At 40.2% G+C, this 14,423-nt stretch overlaps 1 protein-coding gene and 1 long non-coding RNA gene across 2 annotated transcripts in view; one reads left to right on the top strand and one right to left on the bottom strand.

Annotated features, from left to right (window-relative positions):
- The window catches only part of LOC122222610 (M1-specific T cell receptor alpha chain-like), a 482,951-nt gene that overhangs the window by 423,865 nt on the left and 44,663 nt on the right, over nt 1-14,423 (bottom strand). The gene's annotated exons all lie outside the window — the stretch shown is intronic.
- The window catches only part of LOC122222320, a 65,427-nt gene that overhangs the window by 9,991 nt on the left and 41,013 nt on the right, over nt 1-14,423 (top strand). Inside the window, exon 3 of the long non-coding RNA XR_006203693.1 lies at nt 2,486-2,599. This is a non-coding gene — a long non-coding RNA (uncharacterized LOC122222320). The remainder of the gene's footprint in view (nt 1-2,485; nt 2,600-14,423) is intronic.

The raw sequence follows: 14,423 nt of genomic DNA, 5'->3' as shown, positions 1-14,423 counted from the left end.
TATCTGAAGATAAGAAAAGGTATTTGATTTATTGACTTAGGATGTTAGAAATAGTTTTGTTAAGAAGAGGAATGTATAATAACTAGACTTTTATCCATATTTCCATATATTTTGAAATTTAGATGGACTGCATTGTATCACTTATATGTGAAATCTTTTTTTAAAAAGTTGAACTCACAGAAAGGAGTGAAAAAGTGGTTGTGAGGGGCTGAGCAGTAAGAGAAGTAGGGAGAAGTTGGGGAAAATCTATTAAAAATAAATGATAAAAAATTGAATTCATAATAATAGATAGCATATAATAATTATTAGAATACACATATAGATAAATAGTATGTGTTATGTAAAATAATACATAATATTATGTCATGTTGGGGCGCCTGGGTGGCTCAGTCGGTTGAGCGCCGACTTCGGCTCAGGTCACGATCTCGCGGTCCGTGAGTTCGAGCCCTGCATTGGGCCCCTGTGCTGACAGCTCAGAGCCCGGAGCCTGTTTCAATTCTGTGTCTCCCTCTCTCTGACCCTCCCCTATTCATGCTCTGTCTCTCTCTGTCTCAAAAATAAATAAACGTTAAAAAAAAAAAATTAAAAAAAAAATATTATGTCATGTTATGTATTTTTCCCCAGCCATGCCCTGCCGTTGTGGAATATACATATGTGGAATATACATATATACATACAGGTATATATACACACAATATATGTACAATATATAGTGATATAATATGATGAGCATCTGAGACTTGCTTTGGCCAATTTGGCATTGCAAGTTGTGATGGAAGTAGAGGTTTAAATGATGCTTTCATGTCTCAAGTCTTGCTCCCCTGTGATTGATGTATGCTTGACCTAGGCTGCCAGAGGATAAGGCACATGGAGAAGAGTTGAATAGTGATAGTTATCCTAGACAAGGCTATTCTAGACCAGCCAACAGCGAGCTGTCTTCAGACATTAACAGTGAGCTCAGCCAAACCCAGAAGAAATGCTCATCTGAGTCCAATCTAAATTGTCACTTCACAAATTTATGAGTGAAATAATTTATTGTTTTAAGCCCCTGAGTTTTATTTTATTGTTTAAAAAATATTTTTTATTTTTGAGACCGGCTCATGAGCAGGAGAGGGGCAGAGAGGGGGCAGAGGATCTGAAGCAGGGCTCAAACTCCCAAACTGTGTGATCATGACCTGAGCAGAAGTTGAACGTTCAACCGACTGAGTCACCCAGGCGCCCCTCAGCCCCTGAGTTTTAGAGTTATGCACCATTATTGTAACAATAGCTTACAGATATAGCAAAGGAGATGTGGGTGCTTAATTGAACAGCCTATGGTGTGGCTTCTAGAAGATAAGACTATATTGCATTACAGTAGAGTAGGTAGGCTCTCCAGTGAACTTTGTGTTGACTCCATGATTAGATGTCTCATGGGTCCAGAGATCTGGGATCTCTGAACCTATCCCAAATGGAATGACTATTGCAACTGTCTCTTGTGTAATATAAATAAATAGCTTCTTAACTCAGGGACCACGTTAGATGGCCACAGATTTTATTCTTAGAAAGGTATTTCAGGAACGCCTTTAGCTTTATGGTGATGAAGAATCAGGAGAAAGCTCCTTTGCAAATATTACACACATACACACAGACACATAGTCTCTACATATATATTATTTACACAAGTAGTATCTTGTTTCCTCAAGAAAACCATGGATGTCTCATCCTAATTCTCTTTTTCATTCTGATAGCTGGCATCTTTTTTTTCTCTTTCAGCATGAAATTCTACATTTAAGAGACTGAGAATTCATGACACGAAGAAGAAAACTTTTTCAGGGCGACTGGGTAGCTCAGTCAGTGAAGCGTCTGACTTCAGCTCAGGTCATGATCTCACAGGTTGTGAGTTCGAGCCCCACATCAAGCTCTGTGTTGACAGCTGAGAGCCTGGAGTCTGCTTCAAATTCTGTGTCTCCCTCTCTCTTTGCCCCTCTCCTGCTCATGCTCTGTCTGTCTGTCTCTCTCTCTCTCCCAAAAATATATGAACACTAAACATTTTTTTAAAAAGAAGAAAATTTTTCATAGAAATTCAGGTTAACTAATTTCCTTCTATTCATCACGTAAGTGAAAAGCATAAAACCAGTGGTCAGTAAATGTTTGAGGTGAATGGAATCATACACTTATTGGGCTGTAGGGAAATGATTTCATCTAGTTCTAACCCATGTTTCACAGGAACCTGAGTGACTAATGAAATTGCCAAGGTCATACAAATTGACAGTGGAACTTAGAATATAAAACATCAGGATATTTTTTATTAGTCATCATGCTCATTTCATTACCACTTATTTGTTAGGAAAGGGGAATCCCAGGTAGGTAACTTGGGCCATTTAGATCACTTAAGTTTGAAGCTGAAAACTGCTTGTATCTTTGATTAACTGACAACCTACTGGAGACTTATAATTAATAAACGTTTGGGATATTTCTTACATCTTCTAACTTCTTATGGTCCTAGGGTGATGTTGGCCTGGTTCATCACCCTTTGAACTGCATCCTGAAGGCTCCAGTGCGATACATCCATCTCAACAGAGAATCAGGATGGCTACCCAAAACAAGATGCTTGCAGCTGGTAAGTTCGTGACATGCCTGTATTTATTATGATGATCCACAGGGCAGCACCTTTTACTGATGGACAGTGTGTCAAATAGTTCCATGTCTGCCTGGGGATAAGAATACACAGTAAGTGATTCACTGAAGCAATGCCTAGAAGTATCTTGTGAGCGATGAAACAAATAAATGCATGTAACTTAAAACATATACATCCTGAAATGCATTTAATGTGAAGGCACAGTGATTCAGAAGAAATAACTAGGGATTATTTTGTTCATTTAACACAAAAATGAAGCACATGATTGCTGGTACGTATAGGCACATAAACATTCACTGGGAGAACTTGCAGTAGAATCCTGGTTTCCCCATCTCCAGGGTATCTTTTCCCCTAAGCTACAGGGGAAATGGTATCCTCATTCCAAGGTCTAGCGGGATCAAAGCATCACCAGAGATTGATGCTTTAGTTAAACCAGCAACCTCTCTCTGAAAGTGAAAAAGGAGAATGATTAAACTCTTTGACACCCTAAAACCCAAGGAACATCCTTAACTCATTTGAGGGACTTACTATGTATCTGATCTTCCTTAAAGCTCATCCCACTCACCTACTTTAAAGCATACCCTCTCTTACTGCTCTGTTTAAGTGGAAGCAAGTACGTGCCTCCAAGTATGAGCCCCCAAAAAGGCATGGACCCAGCTGCAGTTTTGTGTATAGGTTGCAGGTGCCTGGAGAGCACTGTGCATTCGCTGCGCAGAAGTACAAGGCTGAATCTCCAGGCTGTGAGGCTGCGATGTGCAGAGACAGGTGTTTGGCACTTTCGTTGAGGTAGACTGTGAATCTTTCATCTTCCTTTTTATCCACAATGGAACGTATTGATATCACAAACTCAAGACTTTTGGCAGGGTATTTTTTGTACCATATGAAGTAATCAAACATATTATTATTGTAGTCACAGTTCAGAATAGAAATCTCTCGTTCTTGCACACTCAGGGATGGAGTTTGCTTAACTTCCTGCTGGTCAGCATTCTGTTGACTATTCACCCCTGTTTGGGAAGAGAGTAAATTTTAAATTATATTCTTAAAGTCCCCACAGAAAACCAGCATGAGCTAGAAAACAAAACACAATAAAGCAAAACTTCCCAATGATCTCGTCTCCCAGCATTGTGGTGTTTCTTGAAGGTTTTCTACTGCATTCAGACCTCCCACCCAGAACTCACAGTCTGGCTGAAGCCACAGAATCAACAGTGATACCCCCAGGAGCTTGCCCATTTCTCCTGTGGACCCAGGTTGTCTTCTCTCCTGACCAAACAACCATAAATCTGACTTCAACTTCCTGCACTTCTTTCATTTCCTTCCACAGAGGCTTCTATTTCACATATGAATAGTACTGTTTTTAGCTCTTTATCTTTATGAGAGGAAGCACTGCCCCCTTTAGCCCACATGTAGAAAAATTCTGAAAATGCATTTCTGTGTTTCCTTAAAATCAATTTGCACTCCCTCCCCCATAAAGAAGTTAAAATAAGATATTGGTGGTGTTTGGGGGAGAACACAAAGGTATGGTGCTATCTTTACCATGGTTACAAATTTAGAATACAAGGAGTTTGATAGCTTAGCCTTTAATGTAATTGCATTCCAAGATGGTTTTCAGAGGTGTCCATATTTGGTCTGAGTGAATAAATGCCACAAGGCAATTAAATCTGATATAAATTCTGGACACTTACCTTAAAACCACAAATTAACACAACAAAACTTATTCCCTATATTAAATCACCCTCTGCACTGGATTTCCTCTCTGAGAACTTGGATGTGATCATTTGGTGTGTTCTGTGTTCACAAATGAGAAAGCATTACACAATCCTGTAAAGTTTATAGACAGAATGAAGCCATAAACTTGAAAGGCACCAGGAGATGTCAAAAGGCAATATGTTTGTTTGTCTTCACTCTTGGTCTATATCTAGTATATGTCTTCCCAGTTTAATCCAATGGAAGAGGCAAGAAGAATCTATTGTGCTTTCAATGCTAAATCAGTAGGGCAACTAGTCATTACTGCCAATGGTAAATCTCAAAATAATTTTTTGGAATTAGTTTGAGCAAAGACACAGAACACAAAATAAAACAATTTCCAATGCATATTTTATATGGGAAGAAACATTTAAAATTTTTATTTGAATTATAATGAAACTAACATGCTGGGAAGTTACACTAATTATCCAATTCAGGACAATCTGGTAAGTTGTCCGTGTTTCATATTATGTGGTTGAAACTTTCATAATTCAAACTTTCTAGTGAAGAAATGTTTTCAGATTCACTATTGTATTTATATATTTTGTCAACATTTATTTCATTTCTCTGAAGTACCTGACACTGTGCTTGGTTAAGGTTTTAAACATGACTATGGAACTATCTTCAACTTTAAATATCTGGTGGTCTAAACTGAAAGACTACATCCTTACAACACGACATGACACATAAGGGTGCTTAATGAGGAAAACATAATGGTTATCAGTTAGTTCTACCACGAAAGCTAGAAATGTGGAGTCAGGGAAGACCTCATAAAGGCAGAGCTCTTTAGTTTGATTTTAGGGAAGATTGACAAATTGACTTTGTAGGGGAAGGTCAGATTTCAAAAGAAAACAGGCAAATTATAGCTCAGAGTGCTGGGGGAAACTTGGTTCATTATAGTTGGAGTTAAGTGTTTGCAATAGGAAGTTTCTAAACTGATGTCAGAAAGGACAATGACATACAGTTCACGAGGAACCACATCTGACACACTAAGAAGGCTGCTTTTCTAGGCCCAGGGGAACTGCTGGACTGCAATGCACACACCTCCCCCTTTTACACACACACACACACACACACACACACCACACACACACACACTACTTTGGTAAACAAAAACATATGACACACAATGCACATATTTAAGCACAAGCCACAAGCCCCATGCAGAATCACTGGAATTGGATCACAGTCTGTCTCTTACACAGGAAATTGGTTTGATTGGGAGAAACGGTGGAACATGTTTATCATTTTCTAAATTTTTTGGAGCAATTTTTTTTTTTTTTTTTTTTTTTTTTTTTTTTTTTACCAAACTGTGGATGATTGTGGCTTGTTGACAGCTGACAGTCTTACATCTGTTGCAAATTACTTTGTAACTCATGTGAGTACACAGTAGGAAGGCAAGGCCTCAGGAGAAACCAAACCAATTAACACCTTGATCTTGGATTTCTAGGCTCCAGAACTATGAGAGAGTAAATCTTTCTTGTTTAAGCCACCTAGTCTGTGGTATTTTGTTATGATGGCTCTAACGAACACACACACTAGGTTTCTGATTATTATTTCTTCCAGTCGGTATCTGGACACTCATTTCTTAAAAACAAAGAATATTCTAATGCTATTCATTTATATCTTCCTAGAATATCAGGGTACAGTCAGTGCAGCAGAGTTATCATGAGTGCTATGGGATAGGGGCTTAAATTACAGGAACTTGATCTTACACGGTTGTGAAGAGAGCTGAGGAAATGAAGGTCTAAGGGTAGTTGGGTAGTCAGAGAGAAAGAATCCCTAACCAGTCAATCAATCTGAGGACCAAGCCTGTCTATCTATGAAAGTGTGATTTGAAGGGGAAACTGATGGAGAAATCTAGAGAAGCTAGAGCCACGTGTGGCTACCATCTCCGTGGGTCCATTGCCAGATACACGGTGGTGGTTGGTCAACAGAGTCAGGCCAACAGAGTCAGCAACAGGAAACAGTGTTGGACAATTTAGTCATATTTATTTTGAAACCCTTTGGCGTTAACTCCAAATGTGAATCATCTTTGGGGCTGCTTCTATACCTTATGTAACCCTTGCTCCTGCTTCATTACATTTTTAGTGACTTTGTTTATTGTATGCTACACAATGTGGGTCATAATGAGCAGAAACTCTGGATTATTTTGCCTCCCTTGGAAAAATGTTAACTCTGTTAAATTACTAGCAGATCACTTAGATTTTGTTGAGGCTTACTTTAATCTTTGTAAGGCAGAGATTTTCTTTTCCAGTTTTTTTTTTTTCTAGGCCATAGCCCTTACTTCTGTCCTTCTTCTGGTGACTCAGTTCAAAGTCCAAGGTATTTACCAAGATGTCTTCACTCTGGAAAGGCCAGAGCTCCAATGTCTTCCCAGCACAGTACAAGCTCTGGAAATCTCGGAGATTTTACACCCTCAGATGCTATTTTCTGCTAGGCTTGCCAATGTCTCTCTCTGCACATGTGCAGCTGAAGTGTAGGCTCAGATAACCCCCTATGCAGATTTCACAGTCCTATCATAGGAAGCTCATGTCTCTCCAATACCTGTTTTCCTCAAAGGCCAGTTATTTAACAGCCCTGATTCTGATCTCTGTTTTTGCCATTGAGCAAGGCTGCTGCTCTCCGCTAGGGCTTCAAGTCCTTATGCTGAGGTTTAGAAAATACCCCCAGGAGAGAAATGTTGCCTGCATGTGGGAATCACTTGGCAGGCTTGCTTTCTCCCAAGGACTGAAAGCATTCCCTGTCTGCACTCCTTAAAAACAATTCTTTCCTATGTTTCCCAATTTTATAGTAGTTTACAGTTGGAAGATAATTCCACTATCAGGTATACCGCAAGAGCCAGAAAATTCTTTTCTCTTAAGATAACACACTCACATATTTCCTCTTTTAAAGGCAATTGTCGGTTTTATTCAACAGTCAAAATGTATCATGTTTATGTATCATGTTTATCATACCTTGTGCAGCTTATTTAGAAATGCTTTCTGCATTTAAAAAGGAATCAAGGTCTCTAGAAAAGTAATATTTCTTATCACTAATTAGTTTCACCATTCTTTTTATTGGTCCTCAATGCAGTTATCTATCCCTGCCCATGCTCTGTGAGTATGTAGGCATGCTAAGTGGTCCCCATATCCTTCATCTTACTGTATTGTAATATACAGACAATGAATTTCAAGGATCTTATTCATTTTAAGACTCTCATAGCATGAGAGTCACCCATGCACTGTGTTTTATCACTTGTTTTGATCACTAATTATGTTTTAGGACTTAAATTTGCCATGATATGCCTTGCTTCACACACACACACACACACACACACACACACACACACACACACACAAGCATGTGCCCTTGTGCTCACTTTTCCTTGACCCAGAACACTTTTCCTCCACCCTCTTCTGTCCTTCAGCCTGATGAACTCCTATTAAACTATAAGGTTTCAGGCTGGGACGTCAAATGCTCCAGAAAGCTGTCTCTAACTGACTGTTTTCATAATCTCTTTTTCTCTCCGAATTTAGTTCTTCTCTTTAGTTTGCAGGGACTTTATGATAACAAAAACGAGCTCCCCATTAAACTGTACATTCAACGAGGGAAGGAGCTCTTCATTTATTCAAAGCCCCTATCCAGGATCTCACAGGTATTCAATATATATTTGTTGAATGATTGAATGTATGAAAATACGAGTAACAGCAATGGAAAATACTCTCCTCACCTACAGGAGGATTCCGAGGTAGAAAAAGTGTGACTCCCTTGCTCAAGATGATGCAGCATACTCGTGATTAGAAGTCACGAGTGGATTGCTAATTTACTGATTCCCTGGTTTAGGGGTTAGCGTGTTAGGAATGGTTTATTTTAGGACAGAGATGGTTACTAGATTGAATATTCATCAGCATTTCCAAGTTTTTTGAAAGTGGAATCAAATGTTTGATCCACTTCGACTGATCAAGTGTGCACTTCTCAACACCATGTTAGAAGTGAGGGAAAGCACACAAACATCTCTCCCGTGTTGCTGGGTTTGGTGGCTGTGGCCACATGTCTCGATTCAGGCCTTAGGTGCCTAGAAAGCTCTGTGCCTCCACAGCATGGAAGCAGGTGCCTGAGTCTCTGGGCCGAGATGCAGAAAGCTCTGCCCATCCTTCATACTACTAGTGGCCCTTTGGTTTTTTTCTCCTCTTTTTATTCCCCATTTGAGTGTATTAGAAAAATGATCATGGAGCTTTTTTCAGGGTTCTGTATGTACCAATGTAAGTTAGAAAGACACCCAGGAGATATAGGTGAGATTGGTATTTTCTTGCTTGTAGAGATGAAGGAGGGAGGCTCTGCTCCACGTTGAGTTGACTGCTCATTCTGCCCAGAAAGACAGAAGCAGATATGAGAGAGTTGATCAATCTACAGTATTTACCTAGTAACACTAGCCCCATGGAGATCTCAGGATGAGCCACGTACATGCCTGCACTGTAGTGTCAAGTTGTAGCTCATTTAGAAATGCTTTCTGCATGAACCAGGAGAGGCAAGGCAATGGACACACAATTCTGATCATATTGGGCCCCTGCCCCCCGCTCTGTGGGTTGGGTTAGTCTCCAGCTATGGCTTCATGTACAGGCCACAGGTGTCTGCAGAGCACTGTGCCTCCACAGTGCAGAAATAAGTGCCTGAGTCCCCAGGCTGCAGGTCTGTGATATACAGGTGACTATTACGTTCCTGGAAGTTGAGCATGAATATTAGTCTTCCTTTTCGCTGCATTCCAGAAGTGATGTACGACAAGGATACGAGGCGTCCTTCAGGATTTTGTTGGAACCACTGCACAGTGGTTATGATGCTAGAATAATTGCACATCATAGAGGTATTTCTCCCCTCTTGGAGGTTCAGGACCCCAGGACTCTGCTCCACATTCATCTGGACTCTTACCCCTGTTGAGAAAGAGAAAAATAGACACAGTGGAGGGTCACTGCAAAATGACCGTAGCTGTTTCTGAGTACAGGAAATTTTTCTCTAGTTTCCATCCTCATAGTAGAGGACACAGCCCAAGAGACTTGTGTTCTCTCTCTTCCTCCACCTCTCCTTTCCTCCCTTGCATCTCCCCACTCAGTTGTGAAATTTCTTCAGGTTCCCTTTGGGATGTTCTCAACTCACAGCAAGTCTGTAGCCACAGGAGGCCCAGCAAGACTCTCATTTGTGTCTGCATGGTTCTTGACTCCTTAGCAGTATGGACACACCTTAATGGCAAGTCCCTTTAAATACCGATATGCATCATACTTTGAATTTGGGGCTAACTTTGTTGCTGTAACCCATCAGCTTCATGATATAGATCTGGCAGTGGCGGCCCCTAAGCACCTTCACTCGGCTTTGTAGTGGGAAGCTCCGCCTACTTGTGGCTTAGTCCACCTCTACACTGTAGGGTGCTTGCATGAGCCGGTGCATGTGTGTGTGCGCGCGCGCGTGTGTGTGTGTGTGTGCACCCGCGCGCTCATGTGTGTGTTGGGGATAATGGAGGAGTTGTCTTTTAGCAATTAAGAATATTTTTTTCTTTAAACTTTGAGTATTTAAACTCTGAGTAGAATAATTTATGTGAAAAATGGGGAGATGTTAGCTTAGAGGGGGAACAGAGAAATAGTTTATATGTTATAAGTAAGAGATACTGACGAAGCTAAAACCTGAGACAAGATCAGACTGAGAAACTTCTCAGTTGTGAATTACTTGTTATATGTAAATTGTATACACATTACATATGCTATTAGTATATTTGTAAATAATACAAATATATAACCTATTTCCATTCTTTACATTCCTTGTCTCTTATTTGTTGAATTTATCAAAGACAAATGATATGATAACAGTTCAAGATATATGAATCATAATAGTAGACAGAAAAATATTTGCTTCCTCAGTTTTTTTTGTATATAAAAAATACAGGATGTATCTATATCTATATATATCTATATATGTGTGTATCTATATCTATAGATATCTATATCTACTATCTATCTATCTACTATCTATACATGAAAAAGACTGAGGAAGTTAATATTAAATAGTCTATATGTTAAATTGATAGAGTAAAAACTTTTAGGCAAGTATAAATAATACCTGAAATATCTATCCTTCCTTCCTTCCTTCCTTCCTTCCTTCCTTCCTTCCTTCCTATCTATCTATCTATCTATCTTCTGAAAGTTTCTACTTTATCAAGTTAACATATAGATCATTAGTTTTTAATCAGGACTTTTGCTCCCCAGGGGATATTTACCAATGCCTGGAGACATTTTTGATTGTCACACTAGGGAAGGGAGGGGCTGCTACTGGCATCTATTGAGTAGAAGCCAAACATGCTATTAAATACCTACGATGCACAGGAAAGCCCCTCTCCCCAGATTCTGGCCCCAAAGCTGCTGTTGAGAAACTCATGTAATGATTTTCAGTTCAAACAACCCTCTGCCATTTTCTTTTACCCTTTTTTTTCTCCACCTGCTTCTGCCCATATGTACTCCCCCTCTTCTTTCTTCTCCTCTTTCTTTGCTTTTATTTTTCTTATCTTTGAGTTTCTGATCTTATAGGAGGTAAGAGCATGGTTTAGAGAAGAACAACAATTTCTAGACAAATAAGTGAAAGCTCATATTGGTCCCTGATACTAAAAAATATGGATTCATGAAACTCTAAAGTTACAGAAATATGAAACAAATTGTTCTATTTTATTTTTAATTAAAAATTTGTTAATGTTTATTTATTTTTGAGAGAGAGAGAGAGCATAAGTGGGGGAGGGGTAGAGAGAGAGGAAGGCACAGAATCTGAAGCAGGCTCCAGGCTCCAGGCTCTGAGCTGTCAGCACAGAGCACAACATGGGGCTCAAACTCACAAACCATGAGATCATGACCTGAGCCGAAGTTGGACACCCAACCGATTGAGCCACCTAGCTACCCCACAAATTGTTTTATTTTAATCTCCAACTTTATTTTGGCTTTTGGAGATAGGAAGCAAAGCAAAGCAAAGCAAAGCAAAGCAAAGAAAAGAAAATGGGTGATGAGAAAGCAGGATTGTGCACATTATTAACAATTCTCTGGCCCACATATTCTCTTGCTCTTCCTCCTCTACCCTGGCCTAAATTCGTAACCCTCTGTTTCAGAGATTTTCATTCTTCATTTAGCAATGAATCCTAAAAGTGAATCATAACACTTTTCTCAGGTTAGAGTGTTCCCTTGTGGACTAACCTAGGGCTGACACCATATTATGTGCAGTAATGCGGCCCCCAACCCAGGGTCTCTGAGTGTGACCTTTGACATCGACGGTATGTTTTCAGAAGCTCCTGGAGCATGGAGTGTGTCCAAAGTGCTCTTAGAAATGATTGATCTGAATGGAGGTGGTATATCAGAGGATTCTTCAGCTCATAGGTCTTGCAGCCTGATGGCTGTGGGAAGTGGTGAATGGACCTCCAGTCACCATGAGAGGAAGTTCCTTGAAAGCAGGAAAAGTCCTTTCCATATTCCCTGTCAGAACATATACCGGGACACAAGTGAAGTTTCGAGTGTATCTGATCCAAGCTGTGGTGCCTACTTTCAAGTTTTTTCATTTTTAATCCACTATGCTAGGCAATTCACAAAACATGGTTAATCCTCATGATGACACAGTAAAGTAAGTACCATACTTACTTCCAAGGTACTTAGGAGGAAATTGATGCTCACAAAGCTAGTATAAAATGCCCAGAGTTACCCAGCCACTAAGTGGCAGAGCCATGAGAGGCTATGGCTCTTTTCACAGTGTCGCGTCACCTTTCAGGGAGAGAGACGTCTAAGAACAACGATTATGGAAAGACACTGGGCCCTCTTCTGGGGAAATGAAAACAAAATCTCCTGCCAGTCCAGAACACCTCTCCACAAAGGGAGAAAAGAAAGAGTTTTATTATTGAGGAATCATTAAGCCAGAATGTAATGTGCACCACAGGCAATTTGTTAAGAGATTGCAAAACATAGACAAGAGGCGCCTTCGTGGCTCAATGGGTTAAGTGACTTCTGCTCAGGTCATGGTCCCCACATCAGTCTCTGGGCTGACAGCTCAGAGCCTGGATGGAGCCCGCTTTGAATTCTGTGTCTCCCTCTCTCTCTCTCCCACTCTCTGCCCCTCCCCTGCTCATGTTCGGTCTCTGTCTCAAAAATAAATAAACATTAAAAAAATTAAAAAATACTTAAAACACAGGCAAAAATTTTACCCCTTTATATAGCCAGCCGGGCAGATACAACCCATTACAAGTGTTTTCTCAACATGAACAGAAATTAGTCCTCAGGTAAGAGAACTTGACAGCGTCCTTTGTCATAATTTGCCCTCAATTTACCTGGGAATTGGGGTAGCCACCCTGTGTTTGCTAATTGCCTTTATCTGAAAGAGAAACTTCTCATATCTTTAGGACAGAAGGTGAGTTTGCAACTTAGAGCAAGGCGTCTGTGGAGTTTGGGCTCATCTCCTCCCACAGAAACTGGGAGGCAGGAATGCCATCCTTCCTCATGATTACATCTCAATGAGCTGGCTTCCACCTGCTTGAGAGAAACATCCCTGGGTTGTAAAACTGGCAAGAGGCTTGGTCAGCTTTTTAAAAGATTTACACACCTCAAAGGGACAGAGAAAAGATTCATAATTACAAGTTTTCAAAAGTACTCTAATAAAAGGGACTGGGAGAGTGCCCTTCCCTCTTTATACCACAGAGAATTAGAATTTTTTTTTATTTTTTTTTAACGTTTATTTATTTTTGAGACAGAGAGAGACAGAGCATGAACCGACTGAAACACCCAGGTACGCCTCAAAATGATAAATGTTTTTAAAATTTTTTAATGCTTATTTATTTTGAGAGAGAAACAGGGGAGGGGCAGAGAGAGAGGGAGACACAGAATCTGAAACAGGCTCCAGGCTCTGAGCTGTCAGCACAAAGCCCGACGCGGGGCTCGAACTCATGGACTGTGAGATTATGACCTGAGCCAAAGTCGGACGCTTAACCGACCGAGCCACCCAGGCGCCCCTGGAATTTATTTTTTTGGCTTTAATTTCTACGTACGATCTTCAAAATGAAGGAGTTCCCTATGATAAAACTTTCAGGGAAAGCCTTTGGAATAGGTTACTGGAACAGTATGGAATTAAAAGCAACAGCAAAATGGCCTTTGGAATCTAAGAGTGAGAAAATATAAAACTGCAGTTATTAGTTATTCGCATGGAAATGGATATTGTCTATAGTGAAAAGACTTTGGATGAGAAAGTGAATTCCAGTCTCCCACGAGTGTAAGAAATTGATGGAAATTTTTAAATGAGGACTCTTGGCATGGAAGATGAAGGTTTCATTCTTAATAAAAATTATGTGAACATTAATACTTTAAGAAGTACGTATAATCAGTATGAATGCAGGTGCCTTCCTTGTATAAACACAGCACTTGCTTCAAATCTTTTTTCCTCACTTACCCAAGAACTCTGAAAATCACAACGTCGTTTTATGTCAATCCTACTACGGTTAGGGTTGTGTTTAGCCGCAGGTAACAAAAAATTCAATCAAATCATGGTTTATGAAGAGTTTTCATGCACAGGGGTGCCTGAGTGGCTCAGTGGGTTGGGCATCTGACTTTGGCTCAGGCCATGATCTTGTGGTTCACGAGTTTGAGCCCCACGTCCAGCTCTGTGCTGACAGCTCAGAGCCTGGAGCCTGCTTCAGGATTCTGTGTCTCCCTCTCTCTGCCCTTGCCCTGCTCATGCTCTGTCTCTGTCTCTTTCAAAAGTAAATAAACATTAAAAAATTTTTTTTAAAGAGTTTTCATGCACAAATAAATCTGAAGAAGGGACTTGACTTGGCCTCTAAAAGATGAATGTGGGATTGGGGAGGAGACCCAGGCCTGGGCTTTCCTTGATGATAAGTTACAACTTCTGTGTTGCCCGAAGAAGAGTTGGGGAAGGGGACTGGAAAATGTAGTCCTGTACCAGGAGAGCAAAAACATTATAGAAACTCCTAGCAGTTTTCTGATTATGTCTCATTGGTCAGAACTGTGCTATATGCAACCCTTCGTTGTAAAAAAGGATGTGAAATGTAGCACGGGTTTTT

The sequence above is a fragment of the Panthera leo genome, chromosome B3 (genome assembly GCF_018350215.1).
Source record: "Panthera leo isolate Ple1 chromosome B3, P.leo_Ple1_pat1.1, whole genome shotgun sequence".
In the NCBI taxonomy this organism is placed as follows: Eukaryota; Metazoa; Chordata; class Mammalia; order Carnivora; family Felidae; genus Panthera; species Panthera leo.
Note: the sequence above shows the minus strand (reverse complement) of the source record. Positions and strands in the feature narration are given on the sequence as shown.